Source organism: Peromyscus eremicus, chromosome 14, assembly GCF_949786415.1.
Source record: "Peromyscus eremicus chromosome 14, PerEre_H2_v1, whole genome shotgun sequence".
In the NCBI taxonomy this organism is placed as follows: Eukaryota; Metazoa; Chordata; class Mammalia; order Rodentia; family Cricetidae; genus Peromyscus; species Peromyscus eremicus.
In genome coordinates, this window is record NC_081430.1 from 15,676,442 (window position 1) to 15,697,964 (window position 21,523).

Below are 21,523 nucleotides of genomic sequence, written 5' to 3' on the forward strand. Positions count from 1 at the left end.
AAGTGATATCAACCTCGTGTGAGAACTGGGACATCATTGTGTGTCTTAAGGATGTGTTTCTCTCTTGCTTCTGACCCCTTCCCACATTCCATATAGAACCAATGGCTATTTTAGGTTTTGAATATATTTCTGTCCTATTAAAAATGCATATGCATAGATTTTCTTCAATACTATGTTATTTAACTTTGCAGTCTTCGGTTTGTACTTTCAAGAAATGATAGTCCCCTGTAGTACCCTAAGGTTTGCCTTTTCATTTGCTGTGATGTTGATGGGCTCATTTATGATGCTTTGCTTGCTGTGGCCTATCCATTTTTAGTGCCAGGAATACATAAGTATGTGAATTTACTCACTGACACTTGAGTTTATCCATATATTTGTCAGAGAACATTTGAGTTATTCTCTATTTTCATGAATATTAATGCTTCTAAGCTTCTAGACCATATGCAGGGGTCTCTCTATGCATTTAGTTATGAGCACAGTTATAAAATACATGTGTTAGACTTTAACAGGTAAGGGCACAGTATTTTGCATAGTGCCTGTAAAATTTCACTCCTACTGAGAGTGTAAAAGTATGCTAGCTGGTCAATAGGGTTTGATGTTTAATATCATCATAGTCCTATTTTCAGGGTCTTGGTGTATATGAACCTTTGTCTGGAGGTTAAATTTTCCTGAAATGGAGATTGAACTTGGATCTCTTCAATTCTTTTCACCAGTCAGAAGTGACTGTCTCTGCTAAGCCATGTATTCACATGAGATCAGAACCTACCTCACCACAAGAGAAAACTGGATTCTGATACCATAGCAGGAAGACTGAACTGTCCAACCTTTCGATCTTTCCTCGCTAATTCATTGCTTATATCTCCAAAATCTCAAGGAAGGATACACTTTTTCTATCCCAACAGAATCTTTCCACTCTGCTTTTGTGCTGTCAACTCACATATCCTCCTTTTTGTTCTGCTGTAAGCAAGCCTGGCCTGCTGAGATTTGAGAACATTGGAGCTGTGAGTAGTGTGCTATGTCAAAGGACTAGAAATTCACAATGGGGGTTAGGTCATGATGGATTTTTCATGGCAAAATATGTAGAATCTGCTGCCCCTTGAAGACTCATAAGCAGGCCTCCTTTAGAGAGCCAACCAGGAAAAAAGAAGAGCTCTGGATGAGGAAGCCTGGGGTACATATGTGGGCATCGTAAAAAAGTAGACATAGCTGATCTCTGTTCTGAGGTCTGTCTTTTTGGATAGCAGTATTACATAGATATTTAAAAGATCCAGAGATATTCATTAGCCCTAGAGAATGTTTATAGACATTTTTGGGACCAGAGATGTTGACTGTTGGGCTCGGGATTGCACAGATTGTTACCAGCGATGAACCTCCATTAGACTCAGAGCATCCCTGTGCTCATCCTAAGCACAGCTTTCACGAAGACTCAAAGTCTTTGTCTCCTCTGCCTGTCTGTTTAGTTTTATTTTGAATAATTAAGCTAAAACACCACTACTGCATACCAATTCCCCAGGCAATGGTAAAAGGTAAGCTTTCAACTACTATACTGAATGTTTTCTACAAAACTAAAACCTTTTGTCAGAGAATTTATATTTTAATTCCTATATAACTCCAGCCCAGGGCTGTCTGTGGGTGTGCTTTATAAGGGAATGTTGAAAAAAAAGGAAGAAAAGGAAGAAAGGATGGGAAGGAGGAAGGAAGGAAGACTGGTTAAAGACATGGGGAATGAGTTTGGGAAAAAAAGGGGGTCCCACAGGGAACTTGGAAGACACTATAGGTCACACTTTAGAACAGTGCCCCTATGTAGCAAGAATGTATGACTATTTAGAAATTCATTCACTTATGACTCAACCTTCTTAAGAGTGTTCCTGCAGTGAGAGAGAATGATCATCCCTAAGCACATATAGCATTCCGTATACAGAAAGCAAACCCGATTCCATCAGCCTGAAGGGAGCCCCATAAAGACTCAGGAGTCCAGACTGAAAAATACTTCTATGGATGCTGAGCCCGAGCAATGTAAATGGATCTAAAGGGTGACATAGACCACTGGCTTCTTCTTCTGTAGCTTTGACAAGATCTTTGATGGAATGCTCTGAGGCAATGATAGCTAGCGAAGTGAATCTCTATTACATGAAGAATGTATTTTTGTGGGCTGTCTCACACATGGCTGATAAAAATAATTCATACAATGTTTTAGGAAGAAGTTGGACAATACATCTCAGGAGTTTTAAATATGGACAGAACTTTTCTAGTGTAAATAACAATTATCAACTATCTATTATACTGCTGATATCTTTGCATGTAGTTTACTTGTACTTTATTATTTATGTCTCTTGACAATCTGTTATAATGTGATTGCTATCCTTATATGATGGGTGCAGAAAAGAGGCTTATTCATGGCTATGAGTTGCTCTAAGTCACACCAATAGTCAGACCATTGCAAAGCTCTAATTTGACTCAATTCTGCTTACTTTCATTTAGTACATTTGATGCTAGCACCATTTATATCAACTACTTAAGTACAGTTCAAAAGGTGAAATAGTTTTCTAGTGTTTCATAATGAAAAAATAAAAAAAAAATTGTATGTCAACAATTGTAGTATTGTATGATTTGTGTCAGTCAAAGAGAATGATTTTTATCTCTTTAAACTAATGCTGAAAATCCATAGTTGTTTTATATGGAATATTGGTAATTATATAGTAAACAAAAACTCAAGCACAAAACATTATGTAATGCATTTTTACTTTGGGAAACTGAGCACAATTAAAACTCCACTTGAGCAGTCAGTACACAGAATGAAGATACAGAGTCACATGCTCAGCGGTGGGACTCTCCTTTCTAGTAATCAGCACAATGCTACGATTGCACCTTCAAGTAGCGGCATGGAGACTACATTTTCAAAGGTGTTGAAGTTAATAAGAACTGCAAATGGGCAAAGAGAAGGGTCCTCTGTGTTACCTTGCCTTTAGGGTGATTTATCTTTTCTTTATCCATACAATATCCTTCCTTTCCACAAAGAATCATCTCTTCATCATAGCTCTTCCGACAGTGACAACCTGGCTTTGTGTGATCATCCTGTGAGTAGGTCTCACTCACAGGGCTGTAGCTCTCTGATATGTGGCTCATACTGTCTGTAGTGGCTTCAAAGCCTGACCTGTACCTGAAGAATGATACCTGCCTAAAAAGTCATTTTTAGAGATCATGGACTATGAGAGCAAATGAACTCTTGGGGTGTTTGCTCACTACTTTAGTGGAGGAGGGATGAAAGTTGATGGGTCGTTTCCACACTACTCTGATTAAGACATTGAAGGTCAGCAACAGGAAGTTTGGGGGACCTAAACATTCAGTCAACCTGCCTATCTAGCCCTGAGTCATGAAATTACATTCAGAGAAGCCACCTGACACAAGGTCATATAATGCTACAGCCCATCATTTCCCGCTTGCTATGTTTTTTCCCCAATTTTCTGTTCATTACTTTCTCCTGTTATTCATCTATGCTCCCATCTTTTCTTTTCTCTTTTTTCTTTTCTTTCCTTCATTCCTTCATTTGTTCCTTCCTTCGTTCCTTTCTTCCTTCCTCCCTTCCTTCCTTCCTTTCTTTCTTTCTTTCTTTTCCCCTCCCCCTCCTCCTCCCCCTCCCCCTCCCCCTCCCCCTCCTCCTCCTCCTCCTCCTCCTCCTCCTTCTCCTCTTCCTTCTTCTGAGAAAGGTTTTTCTTCTTCTTTTTCTGAGACAGGGTTTTGTTGATGTACTCCACATTTAAGGTTGCAGTTCACCATGTCCGGACAGCTCTCTTTGCAGCAGGATTCCCTCTCTACCTTATTTGGATAGTGTCTCTAGGCCCAGATGCCTGACCTTATTTGGAAGCTGTCCCGGAGCTTGGATGCCTGACTTATCTTAAGTATGACTTTTGACACAGTTTCCTGCAACTGCTCTTCTCCTGCTGCCCATAGGATAACTAGGTGTTGTGCTCCAGCTGTATGATAGATCTTGCTTCCAAATGCAGATCAGGTGATGCCCCAGCTGCTGTCCCCATCCTATAAATTCCCCTCACCCTGAAATAAAGTTGAATCATCTCACTGAAACTGACTCATGGGAGGCTATTTCTGTCCCACTCATAGGCCTGACAAAGCCCAGAACACTGGAACAGGGTTCCTCTATGTAGCCCTGGCTGTACTAGGACTTGCTTTGCAGACCAGGCTAGCCTCAAACTCACAGAGATCCACCTGCCTCTGCCTCCTGAGTGCTGGGATTAAAGGCATGCGCCACCACACCTGGCTCTTACTATCTTTCTTTATGTTTGCTTTGCCCAATAAGCAAAATTCATTTGTTCAACAAAATTTAAGTGCTTTTGAATGCTAAGCATACAGGGAATTCAGGAATGTATCTGAGATACCTTTTAAATCTGTCAATCAATGGGAGACAGAAATGTAAACAAATCTTTGAGATATATTATTTATACTATAACACATGTATATTGAGTGAAGGTAGATTGATGCCACACAAAAGGAAGTGGTTAATTTTACTTTTAAGTTTTCACAGAAGAAGAGATAAAATAGGGCTTTTGCATATTTCTCATGTCACCTAAATAGACTTTGTTAGGGCCTCTGCCCTACTTCTTTTTAAGAATTCATTCTCTTACTTAATAAAATGTCTGTGTACCAGATACTATGCAAATAGTATAACAATAAATATTGGTAAAAGGTAAGATATTAAATATACTAATATTTGGACTCATGTTCATAGTGTGCTGCAAAGCATTTGGATTTTTAGTAGCAGATAGCTGATGAAAATCCCCGAGGCTTCAAGTGATATGTCCTACGGAAGCCTTGTGTACTAATAGATGAGTCGTGTTCCATGCATTTGACCACTTTAAAGTGATTGCTATCTTTTCCAAGATGCAGCAGTAACAGACAAGGTCTACAGAGGACCCTGCACAGCTTGCACCATTTCACAGCTGTCGCTCCAAAGATCATACTATCTGGGAAGAAATGCCTCTGAAGATCAGTAACTTGGCTCTGATTACATCTGCAGAGCCAAAAAACATGGCCATTGAGTATAAGAGGCTGGGGCTGGCAAATGTTTTTCTTTAGCTGCATTGCTTAAAGAAGGCGTCCTTGATACTGTGCTGGTGTGAGAAAATCACTTAGGACAGAGTTGCTTACCGCACTTTGCTGTCACAGTGGCAAACATTGCTTTGAGTAACAACTGGAACACCCATCATGGTGCTCTGCACAGGACAGTAGGAGATTAAACAAAACTTTTAACTAAGAAATCCAACAAGTCTTAAACCTAAATGAAGGGGAGGCTCTAAAGGCTCATATTAGAAGGAGATCACAGATTAAAATTTGACCATTTGATATCCAGAGGAAATATGTGATATTACACCATTTATATTTACACATTTTTAAGGGACAGGAGGAGCAGCAACCTTTGGACATATAGTATCAGCTTGTGCTTTCCATAGCATCTGAATCTGTTCAGATTCTGTTAGCTACAATCCATTGCTTCTTGGTGAAAAGGCAGAGGAACCTGCAAGGATGGTGATACCATTTCTTCACTTATGAACACCTGGTGGGTCGATATTTTACATATTGTGAATAAATAGCAATAAGCATGATAGCAGGCATCAAATGGATTGCACAAGAGTGGTTATTAGAATCTGGGAAAGATATGAGAGGAAGGGCGGAGACCAGGTACTCAAGCAGAGACAGAAGCAATAACTTGCAGAGTTCTACAGCACCATGACTATAGTTTATGATAGCTTGTTCCATATTTCTTGACAAGAAAGGAATTCAAAGATCCAAACACAGAGAAACATAATGAGGTTGAAATGCTGATCCTTGTGATTTAAATATTACACATTGTATACATGTGTCAAATTAAGATGCTGTCTCCTACAACTTTGTTCAATTAAAATAATAATCCAAAGGAAAGAAAAGTAACAGCCAATCAAATCCATACTGGTTAATGTCAGGTGACAGTGCCCATAAATGAATTTTAACTAAGGAGGCAAGTTAGACCTTCTAATATACCCTTAATGCTGTATTTATGATCCAGCTATCATTGCATGGGTGGGTACAGTTTGAGAAATTATTGGGTTGTATGCTTGTTTTTATTATACTTAAATGGTCAAAGTATAGCTTCTGTGTCTCTGTTATTAAAGTACACAGAGATGCTATTAACATATTTCAAACCATACACACAGCAATAGCTTTGGGAAGCATGATGTCTGGATTCCCAGGGTGAAGCATTATTACCCCAGCTCTGCCCTAGAGATCCTGGTGGGAGTAGAGTCTGAGCATTTTGTTTTCAAAGCTCACCAGGTGACTGAAGCACAGAATGAAAGAGAACTACAGCTCAGTATTGGGAGGCTCAGCTTTAGATGCTCTGATCTGTTCATACCATTCTCCTTCTATATCTTCATGAAAGGTCTCCAGTATCAGGACAGATATTGTCATTTTATAATGACATTGAACCAAGTGTGAAGAGGTCAATGTGAACAACAGTTAGAAAGAATGAAAGGATAAAAAGAAAATAACTTACTAGAAAACAAATTCAAATCTTAAAATTGAATTGAAATGTCATGTATATTCAAAAATAAATTTCCAATTTGTCTATTTCAAAATGCATTGAAGTAAATTATTACTTGCTTGTTAAAGTCCTATCAGGGCTGGAGAGATGGTTCAGCAGTTAAGAACACTGGCTACTCTTCCAGAGGACCTGGGTTTGATTCCCAGCACCCATATGGCCCCTAACATCTATCTGTAACTCTAGTTCTAGGGCATCCGATGCATTCTCAGTGGGCACATAAGTTATAACATCTGATTAGGGGAAAGTGCCTGCTAACATAGAGTAATGATTTCTTTCAGGAGGTCTTGTTTATTTCACATTGGAAACTAGGACACTAAAACTCCAAGACTACGTGTAATCCTAGAACTTCCTCTCAGGGGCATGATTTTAAACACATTAAAAAACACATAGGATTGCAAAGAAACTTAGTTGAAATATAGTAACCCCATTTGTACATCCTAGGTTAGGATCTCTAAAAGTACAATCATATACCTAGCCTAGAGATTCCCTGAGAACAGGGAATATGCCCCTGGTTCATTAATATGCCCTAAAACCACAGTGAATAGTTTAGGCAGGGCTCTCTGCACAATATGCTTATCATAGCCACAGAATTTTATTAATCTTCCTTGTTTTAAAAAGCCTATATCCTCATCAGTTTGTAAGTGTTCTTTTGGTTTTACATAGGGCTTCATACATACTTGATGCTCAAATAGCATTTCCTAAATGGTTGTAGAGATGACCCGGCCCTGAACATTTTACATTTTCTTCAGTCTACAATGAACGCAGCGTATTGCTAGCAATTCTGTTTTTAGGAGTTACAGCTTAGATTTGAAGTCTTGAAGAACTGTGGAGGAAGATGTATTCATCTGTTTGATCTATCATTAAAAACAACAACATGTTATTGCAGATAGGATACTTTAAATAACCAAAACTTACAGTGTCAGAGTTGTGGATGTCCATGTTTAAGTTTTTGGCAGGGCAACATTTTTGATGATATTTCTTTCCTTGGCTTATAGATTGCCACCTTTTGGTGTATTCTGATGTCTTGGTAGAGAGAGAAAGCTCTGTTGTGTCGTGCAGTAGCTTGTTTTATTAGTTTGTCTATTTATTTGCTATTTATTTGGACAAGGTTTTCCTATGTGGGCTCATCTCACACTGGAGGTCTTCATGCCTTAGCCCCACAAGTGCTGAGCTTGCCTGTCCGGTCCCATCGTGTGAGGATACTAATTTTATCAGATTGGGTAACCGCCACAGGACTTCATTTAACCTCAGTGACTTACAAAAAAGACTTATTTCCAAGTACAGTGTCACTGGAGTTTAGGGTTTCAGCATAGGAATTTCACAGTTCCTATAGCAGTGGGTCAGAAGAGAAAACCCAGTTCTCTGATACCAAGCAGCCAAAGGCCCAGTAAATACATTCTGTTTCACCACACATAGAGTACTGGGACCAGATGTTCCCAAGTTCCCTTCCACATCTGGACTCTGCATTCTTCTCAAGAGCGAGTACATTTCAGTAGTACAACTTGCTATGCATGCTGAAAATGGTCTCTGAAAAGTTATTCTAAACAGTTTCTCAGAATACCACACAGTAAACTGAACTTTTGAGAAAAAAAAAAGTCCAGAGCTTTTCGGGGAAGTTTAATGTATAAGACATGATGATAGATTTATCCTCTTAGTGACTGAGTTCTGCATATCTCCTGAGTTAGGAACTGGCTTGGACTTAAAGCACTGGTGCTCAGAAACTGAGTGAACATAACATACCTTTTACTTTCTGAATTGCTGTTTAGCTCACTTTAGGGTCTTGTGGTTCCTCTCAGTGTTCTTATTCAACTAAAACTAGACAACAAACAGATTCTAAGTCTACATTTTCAGTACAATTACATTTAGAAAACTAATAAACACAGTAAAAGGAAGATTTCTTTGATAAAGACTTCAGCATTTTCTGGAGAAGCAGTTCTCTGATTTTTGCTGTTTGTGTTCATCATAGTGCCTTCTACAGGCTGGGTAAGTGGCATGTTCTACTGTACTGAGAACTTCAGTATTTTCCTGTTTATTATTAGCAAAATCTCCCTTTATCAGAAAAGACAAGACTGACAAAACCAACTAATTTTGGTAATTTTCAAGACTGTTATTGTTGAAACAAAAATCAAGCATCTGTTTATATCTTCTAAGAATGAGAAGTAGCAAAAACGCAAATAAATTTATTTTTCCAGCTAATTCAACAGAATTACAGAACTAGAAGGATTTTGAATGGCAGTCTAATCCAGCTTTTATATATTAGAATATCTAAAAGCTCTTACTTTTTCAATTTATTTCAGTTAATTTATCATTCACTCATCACTTATTTATCTGTTCACTTGTTCATTTCTCATTTGGTAAATGAGCCATGTTGGAGGGGCAAGAAGCATGGTCTCAAGTTAAAATCCCATTTCTTAATTATAAGTGATATACCTCACTGTCTATCCTTCAGTTGCCTCATATTTATTTAATAAATAAAGTGCTCAGTTCACAAATTTGGTTCCATAAGTAAATGAGGTAGTGTCTTCCAATTATTAAGGTAACTAACACACAGATGGCTCAAAGTCTTCCACTCTTAAAAATACCCACCTATAAAGTTCCATTGTCAAGATTAAATTGATAAATATAAATACTTCTGCTAAATATCTGACACAAATAATCCTTTAATAGTAACAATACTAAAAATATTTATGTAGGTTGAAGAAAATATCCTAAGGGATATAGAGCAAATCAGTAAGGTTTTTGTTATTTATTATTTGTGTGTGTGTGTGTGTGTGTGTGTGTGTGTGTATGTGTGTTTTACATTCCTTCAATCTTTCATTACTTATTATTTCTTGTAGATGAATTGCTAAATGGTCTTAATAATAAAAAACAAAACCCGGACCCTGATATTAAAACCTGAGAGATCAGAGGAATAGGAAAAGCCACAGCCAACCTCACTTTACCAGCCCTCAGTCTCCAAAGAGATCTACTTCCTATATACCCACGCCTATATGCCTTTCTGCTCTGCAATCTCACTTCCTCTTTGCCCAGCTACATCACTTCCTGCCTGGCTGTACAGATCTCCAGACCTTTATGGTTAGTGCTGGGATTAAAGGTGTGTTTTTAATGCCTGGCTCTGTTCCCCAGTGTGGCCTTGAACTCACAGAGATCCGAGTGGATCTCTGCCTCCTGAATGCTAAGGATAAAAGGCATGTGCTACCATTGCCTGACTTCTATGTTTAATATAGTGGCTGGCTTTTTCCTCTGATCCTCAAATAAGCTTTATTAGGGTATACAATATTTTGGGGGACACAATATATCACCACAATTTCTAAGAAAGAAACGAGATTAGAACATAAGTCAGGTTCTCTCTGAGTGTGGAAAAAGTGGACAAAATGCCCAACATAAAAACAAGACCAAAGTGGAGTCTTTTACTCCAGATACAGACCCTTGGCCACAGATAATGTATGTACAGTAACTTTGGTTTAGATGCTTAAAGCTAAGGAAAATGGAATAATAGAAAAACTGAAGTAGAGGTAGAGAAATAGTCTTTGAAGATGAACTTAAAAATTTTCTCTTAGAAAGCTAGTTCATTAAAGAGGCATTGGTTGGAATTAGGAGTTAATGAACAGTGAGATGAGGCTGTGAGTGCCACTCATGTCTCCATAACTAAGTGGAGGTGCCTTTTGAAGTCTTATGCAAGTAAATTTGAAAAAAAAAATAAGACAATGCTTATATGTAGAAGCAATGCACCATGGAAAGCATTGTTTCAATAAGTCATTCTATTGTAGAATATTCTGGGGAAACAATAGAAATGTCATAAATATTCAGAAACTCTGAGCTAACGCATGGTGCTGTAGAGCAAACCCATGCTCTTGTGGGGTTTCCTGCAAGTCTTTGGCAACTGATGGTCCAAATCTATAGGGTGCTCTGTTCCTTTGCATTTTCCATTGCTGGGTAAGTTAACAATTGGCTACTGTTATTCTGCTAAATCTGTGAGCTTCTATCATCATTTTGAAAATTAACGTAGAATTTTTTTCCTCCAGCTCAGCAAAACACTATACAAATCTGAAGAGGACTTTGTGTGTGGGTTACTATTGAAGCTTTTGTGAGATGGCTGGATCTTCTGGTTTCTTCTCAGATGAAATGAGTTCTACTTGCTCTAGTTGCAAAAAAAGAAACCCCACATGGCAAGAGAATCAGACATTCTGATTTCTTTTGATCATTTTAAGGGCATTATTATACAAACACATAAAATTCTATATTTTCAATATAAATAAATTTATATTTTTTATTTTTTATTATTAAGAAATTTTCTATTAATTTTACATATCAACCATAGATTCCCCCCTCTCTCTTCCCACCCCCTAGCCTTCCCCCCCAACCCACCCTCCATTTCTACCTCCTCCAAGTCAAGGTCTCCCATGGGGAGTCAGCAGAGCCTGGTATATTCAGTTGAGGTAGGTCCAAGGCCCTCCCCACTGCACCAAGGCTGCACAAGGTGTCACACCTTAGGCACTGGGCTCCAAAAAGCCTGTTCATACACTGGGAATGGATCCCGATCCCCCTGCCTGGGGCTCCCCCAAACAGTTCAAGCTAAACAATTGTCTCATGTATCCAGAGGGCCTAGTCCAGTCCTATGGGGGCTCCACAGCTATTGGTCCACAGTTCATGGGTTTCTACTAGTGTGGAAACATCTCTGTATGTTTCTCCATCATGATCTTGATGTCCCTTGCTTATAGAATCCCTCCTCTCTCTCATCAGTTGAATTCCTGGAGCTTGGCCTGGTGCCCGACCGTGGATCTCTGTATCTGCTTCCATCAGCAACTGGATGAAGACTCATTGATGACAGTTGAGGTATTCACTAGTCTGGTTACCAGAGTAAACGAGTTCAGGCACCCTCTCGACTATTGGTAGTAGTCTAAGTTGGAGTCATCTTTGTGGATTCCTGGGAACTTCCTTAGCACTCTGTTTCTTCCCATTCCCATGATGTCTTCATTTATCATGATATCTCCTTGCTCTCCCACTCTGTCCCTGTTCCAGCTTGGACCTCCCAGTTCCTTAAGTTCTCATAAAAATTATGTTTTTATGTAGGTAACTACATAAAAGTTTTAAATCCCCAGTTATTGGATATCTGCTGCTGCCAATGTAATAAGCCAATCAGACTAAATTAACAAATCCAGGTTTAATGAACAGAGCAAAGCAACTCCTGGGCGACTCTCAGGAGGGCAGGAGAGGAATCATGTGACAAATATGGTGGCCAGATCTTAAATAGCCTGTAGGTGTAGTCTTGAGCAGCCATGTGTGTGGAGCTGACCATTGGCGGGCTTTCTGAGGGGCAGGGTTTGGAGAGAGCATCTCCAGGAGTTATCCCCGACATCCCAACCTTTTTAGTTATACACAGACACAGGTTCAAATCTGGCTGCTGCCGAGGGATGAAGTGGGGAGGGGGAAGTTGGGAGTTGGGGTCACACACAGCGGGAGATGTGAGTGAAGAAGAATTCAGTTAGCTGCCATCCTGGAGACCTCAGGGACCTGTTTCTTGAGGAGGCAGGAAGGCAGGTTGCTAGGAGAAAAAAAATAGATTATCAATACCTGCCCTATATGTGGGACTAGCCATGGGAAAAGTGATGTGGCTGCCAGAAAGATGAAATGGAGACATGCCCTGGTTGTACAATGGGGAAGCAGGAGAGCATATCCCACCTCCCCTTTTAACATAACTTTAATAATTTTTTCTTTCCTTTTTCTTTTTTTTTTTTTTAAACCTATGTTTGTATGGATAGTATCTGGAGTGATCTCCAGGAACCGTTCTTTTCTGAAGGAATTTTTCTGCTTCTGTCTCTGCCATTCTTTGATAAAATACTTGCCATCTAAGGAAATGGTTACTAAATACTATTAGTTCAGCATCCCACAGACTGTGTTCCCAAAAACTTTTATGGAAGATATAATGTGTGCCATCCTACTAGGAGTTTTAGTTTCCCTTTAGTCTAACACTACTGATAGAATAAAAAGGTAAAATATGCCTTCTGTCTACACACCACTTCCTGTGATCGGTGAAAGAAGGAAAAATAATGAAAAGAGAGCTCATTTATTTTCCAGAACAGTTCCAATCAATTCTATGTTTTGATTTATCAGCCATGTGTTGGGTCCTAACTGCTGTTTCTCAGGTACAGTAAATAGGAGCTCAATATTCTTTGTGGAGATGCTTCTGCCAGGCTGATGCCTGAGGCTGTTTCCTAGTGGATATGTGTACACACAGAGCAATGGGTGTGAGTTTCCCTGTAAGCCCATTGTAACACTTAATAATCAAGGCTACAATTATTTATAAAATACTTTCAATGGCATCCGTAAAGTGTAAAATGTTTACTTTAATGCATTTAACAACTTTCTTTTAGACTTTTTTTTTTTAATTAGTACTTAAGTGTCTGACATATGGCAAGCCTCTGTAATTTCTGTTGGTATTTCGAGACAGGGTTTCTCTGTGTAGTTTTGGAGCTTTTCCTGGATCTCGCTCTGTAGACCAGGCTACCTTGAACTCACAGAGATCTACCTGGCTCTGCTTCCTGAGTGCTGGGATTAAAGGTGGGCAGTGGTGGCACACGCCTCTGTAATTTTTACCCAAATTAAAAATTAATAGAATTTATCTCACAATTTGAACAATCCTGTCCATCCATAAAAGGATAGAAAATTTTCCATAATTTGTGTGAAGAGCTTATGGCATGCAGAAAAGTTCTCTGATTAATATACAAGAATGGAAAGTAATTTCATTGTTACCTAAATGTATAGTCAGCCAAGATGGCCTTAAAAAAATCCAACACTTGTGTGTTAATTACTTTCCTCATTGGTGAAACCTAATAAAAATCCCGGACCAAAACAACCTGATGAAGGAAGGGCTTACTCTGCCTTAGGATTTGAGGGATGTAGTCCATCATGCAGAGAAGGCATAGCAACAGGAACAGGAAGGCAAGAAATGATGGTTGGCCTCATTGCATCCATAGCCAGGAAGCAGAGAGAGAACAGAAAGTGGTACCAGGCTATAAAACCACAGGGACCCACTTCCTCTAGAAAGTTTCTATAACCTTCCCAAACAGCCTCACTAGCTGGAGGCCAAGCGCTCAAAGAAATAAGCCGATAGCGCACACCTTACATCCAGACCACAATACACTGAATACTTCTTTCTATAAGTCAGATATCCTCATTCTGTGGTCCAATCTTAATTGGTATTTTACTTTTCATTCAAAAGAAAGGTTTCTCCCTGACATGTTCTTCTGTTAATGCTGAAGGTGTGGCTTGGTAGATGACCCACATTGGGTTTTCCTCTCACCTTTGTCCACACTTATGAGCTACATTAGACTCCATCAAGATTGTAGAGTTCAAGGGAAGAGGCCAAGGCATATCATGGGAAAATTCTCACTATGTTAACAGTAGGTTCTTTTCTGGTTCTGCGTTCTGACACAGAATAATTAAATAAATTATTTCCTGTTACATACTTCAGTGAATCCAATTCTGGGAACACTTTTGGGATGTACTACCACAGATTTCACAATGTAGATGAGATACTGGATAAAGTAGGCTGGCTGCCCATCTGCATCCTCTATTTCTCTGTGGCCTACCACACAGAATCTTGGGGATCAAGCTCCCTCATCTTACCACAGGCTCATTTGGACCAGGTCAACTCTCCATGTGACCTACATCTGGTCCATAGGAAAGACCCCTGTAGAAATGATTTCACATGGTTCTTGGCACAGTTCATCACTACATGGAACCATCTTGAGCATCTACTGACTACAGAGACGCTTATCAGCATCCCAGAGTATCTCAGTTAATGAGCCATGCTCATTTGTTTTCAAGTGAGGAAACAATAATCCCTGCCTTCTCCATGCCAGCAGAAGTGACACAATGTAATTTCTCTATAATCTCTCTTTGAAAAGGCCTCTCAACATCAGCACTATTTAGAGTCTTAATCAATCAAGATAGGTCTCAAATATAGAGAAAGATTTATTAAACATATCCTCATAAATTATCCGTTTGGCTTGATAGCTGTCTGTTGTATAAGGCTCATTTTTTCTAGGTGTTTGTGTAGACCTTTCTCTGCTGCTACCTTGTTATATCATTTTTTTTCTAGAAAAAGTGATGAATGCCACAGTGAGTGGAGAAAGGAGCTTCTTACAATCCCTGCAGATCAATTGGAGGCTGGATACTTAGGAATAAAAGTATGCTTTTCAAAAAGGTAAATTAGTCCATAGATACATATAACTTTGAGTAAGTAAATCAACTTTAGGATTCTCACCTGTAAACCTAGGATAGTAACAGGACCTGTCTTCTATTATGTTGTCAGTATTAAATGAGATACAATATTGGAAGAGTTTATCACACTGTCTGGTAAACAGCATGATACTAAACAAAAACTAATATGCTCTCATGGCCATTTGGCTTCAAAGCTATATTAGTTCGATTATAGATTCTCTTGTCCTGAAGTCCTCTCCTTACACTTTTTTCTCACCTCCATCCGTGTTTTGTCTAACATAACACTTGGAACCCAGAACAGGTAGTCTGAGATCAGGCTGGGTTGTTTCCAGACCTCCATTCTCATATGAGCAAAGTTTGGTGTAATCTGCCTAATTCTTTTCTCAACCTTGACACTTAAATGACTTTGGATAACTTCCCCCCTCTGCCTTTCTCTGTACTCTTTCTGGCTTTCCAATACAATGTCACATTGCTTTGACTAAAATGACAGCTTTATTACTTGGAGAAAAATTTTTCCAGTGTTTCTAAAATGCTTTTTGCAGAGCACAGAGCAGGACTGTCATTAAATCCCTAGTACTCTTGCCAACTCCCTTTCAAGATGGCTTGCCCAGGGCTGATGGGAGGATCTGCAATGGTTCTGAAAGCTATCAGTGGTAATGGCATTCTAGCCACCATGTTGTTCCTAGTCTACAAGGAAAAGGTAATCATCATTCAAGAGAGAACCAAACCACTTGGACATTTTAGTGCTATTTCTGGAAAGCTAGCAAAACTCCAAATTGGCATTTTAAAACACTATTGTCAAGAGTTAGACTATGCAACATCTTTCACAAGTGTGTGTGTGTGTGTGTGTGTGTGTGTGTGTGTGTGTACATAGATGTGCAGAAATTTATATTAGTTTCTCATCTGCAAAAAACAAGATGAATTCTCTGTTATTACTTGGCTGAATTACCCTATATTAAGTTCAGTAGTATGTGGAGTAGACCATTTGTCTAGATATTATTAGATAGAATGATTTTTCTTTTTCTTGACTATCTAAAAAAAATGCCTTTAAATCATTGTTTCCTTTCTAGGTTATCTATTAGAGATACCTCACTTTTTCAAATTTTGCTTAGTATTGCAGGATACATTTCAGATTATTGTCTGTGAAAGAATAGTGTATGGGATTTTAAAGTGCTTTTTCTGTTTTTTCAATTGACGTTGAGAGACAGCTTGAGCATTTGGATAACTCTTGTCCCTGTCTTCTCGTTTAGGGTAATCTTCAAACAGAAGCTCTTTGTACTGGCACCATTACCTCCACAGTGTTTCACAGGATGACTAACAGAACAAGTAGAACATCTCTATCTTACAGAGACCAGTGGATCACTTAAAATGAATGATGACATTTATTTATCTAAAAGAATACTTGCCTCCATCTTGTGTTAATAGTAGGAGAAATGTTATTCTCAAGAACCTAATATTTGTAGGATTAGATTTGATCCAGTAATAAAGTTTAAGTTTTGCTTTTAAACTTGTGTCCTCCATACAGCTGGCGAGAGACAGAGGCAGCTGCAAAACCACACAGGAGGTGATGCAGCACTCAGCACCACTTCCTTCACAGTAGGAAACCTTGGGTAGACTGAGGACTGCTGTGTGATTCCTGTCTACCAACGATGTGCGTAAGCATTTGGTTTGGTTAATTCACAGTGCTTCTCTTGGTCTTAGCCGAAAGGCTGAGAAGTGGTGTTTAAAATGCTTGAACTCCATGTTTCTTTTTGAATCTGTCTAGAGCTTGATGTTTTTCATTGTTTTTTAAAAATCACTGAAACTGTCCCCAAATCCCATACCTGCCAGGCTTGGCTTTCTGTGCGGCTGGTACTCCAATTCTGCCCACTCAACACCATTTTATTGTTTCCCAGTCATTTTTTACTGTTTTTCCTATGATTTATAATTCTTTTTATCTATTGTACTTCGAATGCATATCTATTTCACTGATCTTTTTTCTCCAACTGTGACTGATTGGATAGGATGGAGGCTTTTATCTAAACATTCATTTATTCAGCACACATATTATTACTCAGAAACTATTTGTCAGAAACTGTTATTGATATTGGAAATGCATCAGTAAACAAAGCACAGAAAAATGTCACCCTTATGGAAGAAACTTAATTTCTATGAAAGAAGAAAGGCTCTGAGAAAACAGAACAGATACATCTATTTATTACACAGTATTTTAGAGTGTGCTAAGCACTATAGAAGTAAAAATGAAGAGAGCAATGTGGCAAACCAGTCTCATCAGGAAAGTGACACTGGAAAAGTAGGGCAATAGAGGAAGAAGCCATATGAAGGCAGGTAGCACAGAGACACTGAGTTCTAGCAGGCCCACCATGACTGTTGCTAGAAAGCAGAGAATGCTGGGAATGGTAAGTCAGATATGCAGTGAAGTGATACTGGCTTCATTCAGGTTAGTAGCAGAGGAGGTTGTGAGAAGGGGCTGTATTCCAGAAATATTTCAATATTGTGCCAATGGACTGGGTGGGTGGATATGTCATGGAGAGAGAGAGAGAGAGAGAGAGAGAGAGAGAGAGAGAGAGAGAGAGAGAGAGAGAGAGAAGTTGAAGGAGTTCTCAAGCTCTTTTGCCAATTGCTGAGGTAGGCTTCAGATTGGACACAACTATGCCCTACAATTTGAAGAGCAACATAATTAAGCAAATGACTACACTCTTAAACACTTTGATGGCTATTATTGGTTGTCAACTTGACTACACTTGCTACATCTGGAATGAAATACAACCCAGAAATGGAAAGCACAGCTGTGGGAGATTTTTTTTTTCTTTGCTGGCTTCAAAGTTCTGATCCTTGAGGTAGGAAGACATATACCTTTGATCTGGATCTTGAGGTGGGAAGTCACATTTTTATTCTGGGTGACACCTTCTGCTCGAAGTCTATGTAAGGACATAAAAGAAGGGAGCTTTTGCTCTTTGCCTCCTTGCTCTCTCCTTGTTAGCACATCCATTCCTTCACTGGCATTAGAGTCTACTTCTTTGGAAATCCAACATCTACTGAAGACCAGCTGAGATGTCTAGCCTCGTGGAATGAGCAACTACTGAAATCCCGGATGTTCTTATCACAACCAGCCAATGTTGAATTAAGACTTTTTTAATCCAGTCAGCCAATTTTGGGTTAGATGGACTGTAGCCCATAAATCATTCTAATAACACCCCTCTCTCTTTCTCTCTCTCTCTTTAAGGGAGAGAGAAAGAGAGAAAGGTAAATAGATAGATAGATAGATAGATAGATAGATAGATAGACAGACAGATAGATATGTTCTGTTATTCTATCAAACCCTGTCAAATACATACAAATATTTTATCTATTTTTTGTTACTCATGAATTTACCACATTTTCACAGTTTATGTATTTTCTATTTCCCCTTTTAGAATGTATCCTAAGGAGAATCGGCAATTTTTTCAACTAATACAGCATCAGATTTGACAATGTTTCTTTGTGGTAAAATTAGACAGGGAAGCATGTGCTTTATAAATATCACTTGAATGAACTAAGAAATGCATTTAAAGCCAAGTGGTTAAATTGGCATTTGTTATGTCTAGTTTCTTAGGGCACTTTGAGAGTTAAGTAATATATAAAAATATAATCAGATTGTCAAAATAAATGACTCTCTGTATCTGTGATTTTAAACATTATATTGAGATTTACCTGGCTTAGGAGTCAGATTAGCACAGTGATTGACAGTGCATGCTTTGAGTTCAGCAAGCCCTGGTTTGGATCCCTGTGATATAGTTTCCAGTTGAATGACTTTGGGAGAATTACTTCAGTGCCTCCTGTGTTCCTATAATTTGAGAACAGTAACATGATCCTCACAGGTTTGTTGGGATTGCACAATAAAATTCTGTCCCTGATGATATGGGGGCACAGTAGATCTTCAATTGTACCACTTGATATATTTGTTATATATGCTTAAATATTTTAAAGACCACATTAAATAATTTGCTGTATGTCTTCTGTACAACCCTTTTATAACCTTCCCATCTCATTTTGGTTATTTTTTTCCCTATCCAATGTATCTTTCCAAAATTAACTTTGTGCTATGTATCTTTGTTTAATTTTCTAAGAATAAAGATTAATAAGGAGGAAGGTCACAGGGAAGATGGTAGGTAAATATATCAAGCAATAAAATTCAACAAAAATGAATCATCTGACTTTAGACTTGGGTTTAGAGGACTTTCATTTCAAAGCCAGTGCACCTATGAAAATTCATGCTGCATTCCTTTAGCTGTATGTAGTTATGTGTGGGGCAATCAGCAAAGTTATACAATACCAGAAGACTCTAGTGCTGCAGGAATATCCTCTCGAGAGCATGGATGGGTTGGCTCCATTCCTCATGATAAATCTTGGAAGGCTAGCATCTGCTGTCGTAAGGGCATGCAATGAGTGGAGAAGGATGGGGGTGAGTCCTCAGGGACTAGCTGCTTTGAGCAGGAGTCTTTCCCATTTGGAGTCTGCATAGCAGAGCACAGTAGGACCTTTCCTGCAGGGTATTCTGTAAGCCTCCACTGTCTCTGTACTGACTGGCTAACAACCACTTCCAGTACCATCTTTGCTCTGTTGAAGGGAGGTCCTTTCCAGTTTTACACTTTGGATAGTAAAATACTAATACTGTAGTACATATATAAAGTAGCAAAACTGACTGATAGGCAGCATCTTCGTGAAATATGGTAAATATTAAAACATGCCATTTGTTTTAGAATGTCACTGTTTTCAGAAAGTCACTGGGGAAGAGTTTGAGAATTTAAATTTTAAAAGGTTGCCTGTAGCAGGAATCTTTGAAGGTCTTATTAATACCTGAAGCCAGTTATTGGGGTGAACGCTAGAAGATCAGAGAAACACAACAAGCCACAGCCACCTCACCTCGCCAGTTCCTCAGCTGGTCCTGTTTCCTCAGACTGGAAGCTTCTGTTTCCTCATCCAGAATGAATCTCAGCTGAATTACTGCTAGAAGCGTGAAAGCTTAACCAGCCAAATGCTTAACCAGCCAAATGCTTCTTGTTTCTGGTCTCCACGCCTTATATATCTTTCTGTTTTTGCCATCACTCCCTGGGATTAAAGGCTGCTTTCTGGGATTAAAGGCATGAGTCACCATGCCTGGCTGTTTCCAATGTGGCCTTGAACTCACAGAGATCCCAGATGGATTTCTGCCTCTGGAATGCTAGAATTAAAGGCATGAGTGCCAACATTTTCTAGCCTAAGTCTCTAGTGGCTTTTCTGTTCTCTGACCCCAGATAAGTTTATTAGGGTACACAATATTTTGGGGAACACAATACCACCACAGTTGCCTTTGGAAATGACACTCTGGCAATGTCCCTAGTGAGATTTTAAGTATTTCTCAACTGCCAGAGGAAACAAAATCTAGAAGCTGGATGCTACACTCAGTTGGAAAGATGCATCCCTCCATGGAGGCTGACTGTGAAGCTCATGGAGGCCTGTTCATCATGCGCTGAACAGTAGCCCCAGGGTCTAGATGAGGCTAGCTAAGTGGTGCTGGCTTTGAAATGTAGCAGTGTAGAGTTGTACAACAGATAGCATGACACCAAATAAAAGAGTTTCTATCCCAAGCTGATAGTGCTGCAAGAGGAACGAATTCAAAGGAGAACATAGCTAAGGCAAGCTGGTTATGGGCTCATTAAATTTGTACGGACATACAAGGTTTTACAAGGAAAGAGTATTGTCCTCAACTCAGAAATTTTGACTTTCTTTTGCCTTGGGACAAGTACTCAGTGATACTTGAATGAAATTGCTGACTACTTAACTGCACTCTGCAGCTCATGACCCTACTTATCCTTTTCCTTTGACCCTTTGATCCTTACCTACCTCAGTTTACTAAGACAAAGGCAATTCACACATAGATCTGTTAATGTGAAGATACATAGGCCCTAATGTGAACACATATAGGTGCAATGAGTACATAGGGCAGAGGACAACTTGCAGGATTTTTTTCTCCTTCCCTCATGTAGGTCCAGGGGTTGGAATCCAGGTCATCAGTCTTAGCATCTGGTGCATTTACCCACCAAACCATGTTGCTAATTTGAAAAGTTATAATTTTGTCCTTAACTCTAGCAAAGAAACTCAGTACTAGAAGGACAAATGCTTAAGACTTTCTTTAAGGGACAGTTTGAAAAGAAGTCCCCACTAGGAGGAATTCCAGACAGTGTCCATGCTTAACAAACATATGGAATCCTGGGCTCCTTTACTATATTGTCTAGGTACCTGTAATACAGGCATTAACTAATAGAATCTTGGAAATTCCCAGGAGAGTGCAGTTTCCAAGATGATACTTAATGTTCTTCCTTTACCAGAGTCTCTCAAGGCTATGGATGAAGACTCAGAAAATATCAGAAGTATTTATTTATTTATTTATTTATTTATTTATTTATTTATTTATTTATTTATTTTTATGGAACTGAAGTAACTTTCCATACTCTCTTGGTTTGAAGTGTAATTGCAACCACACCTTTGGGCTTGTTGTTTAAGTAGAAAGTACTCAGGACAGAAAGCATCCATAGAAGCCAGGATACTTTTGCTAGGAGCAGGTGTCTAAGTTCTTCTTGTTGAATCTTTTGGTTTAGCACGACTCACTTCATGTTCTGAAAAAAGTGGCTTCTGCCTACCGTGTTTCCTGTCGACTTGGCTTCCTATGTCGTCTTTACTTCT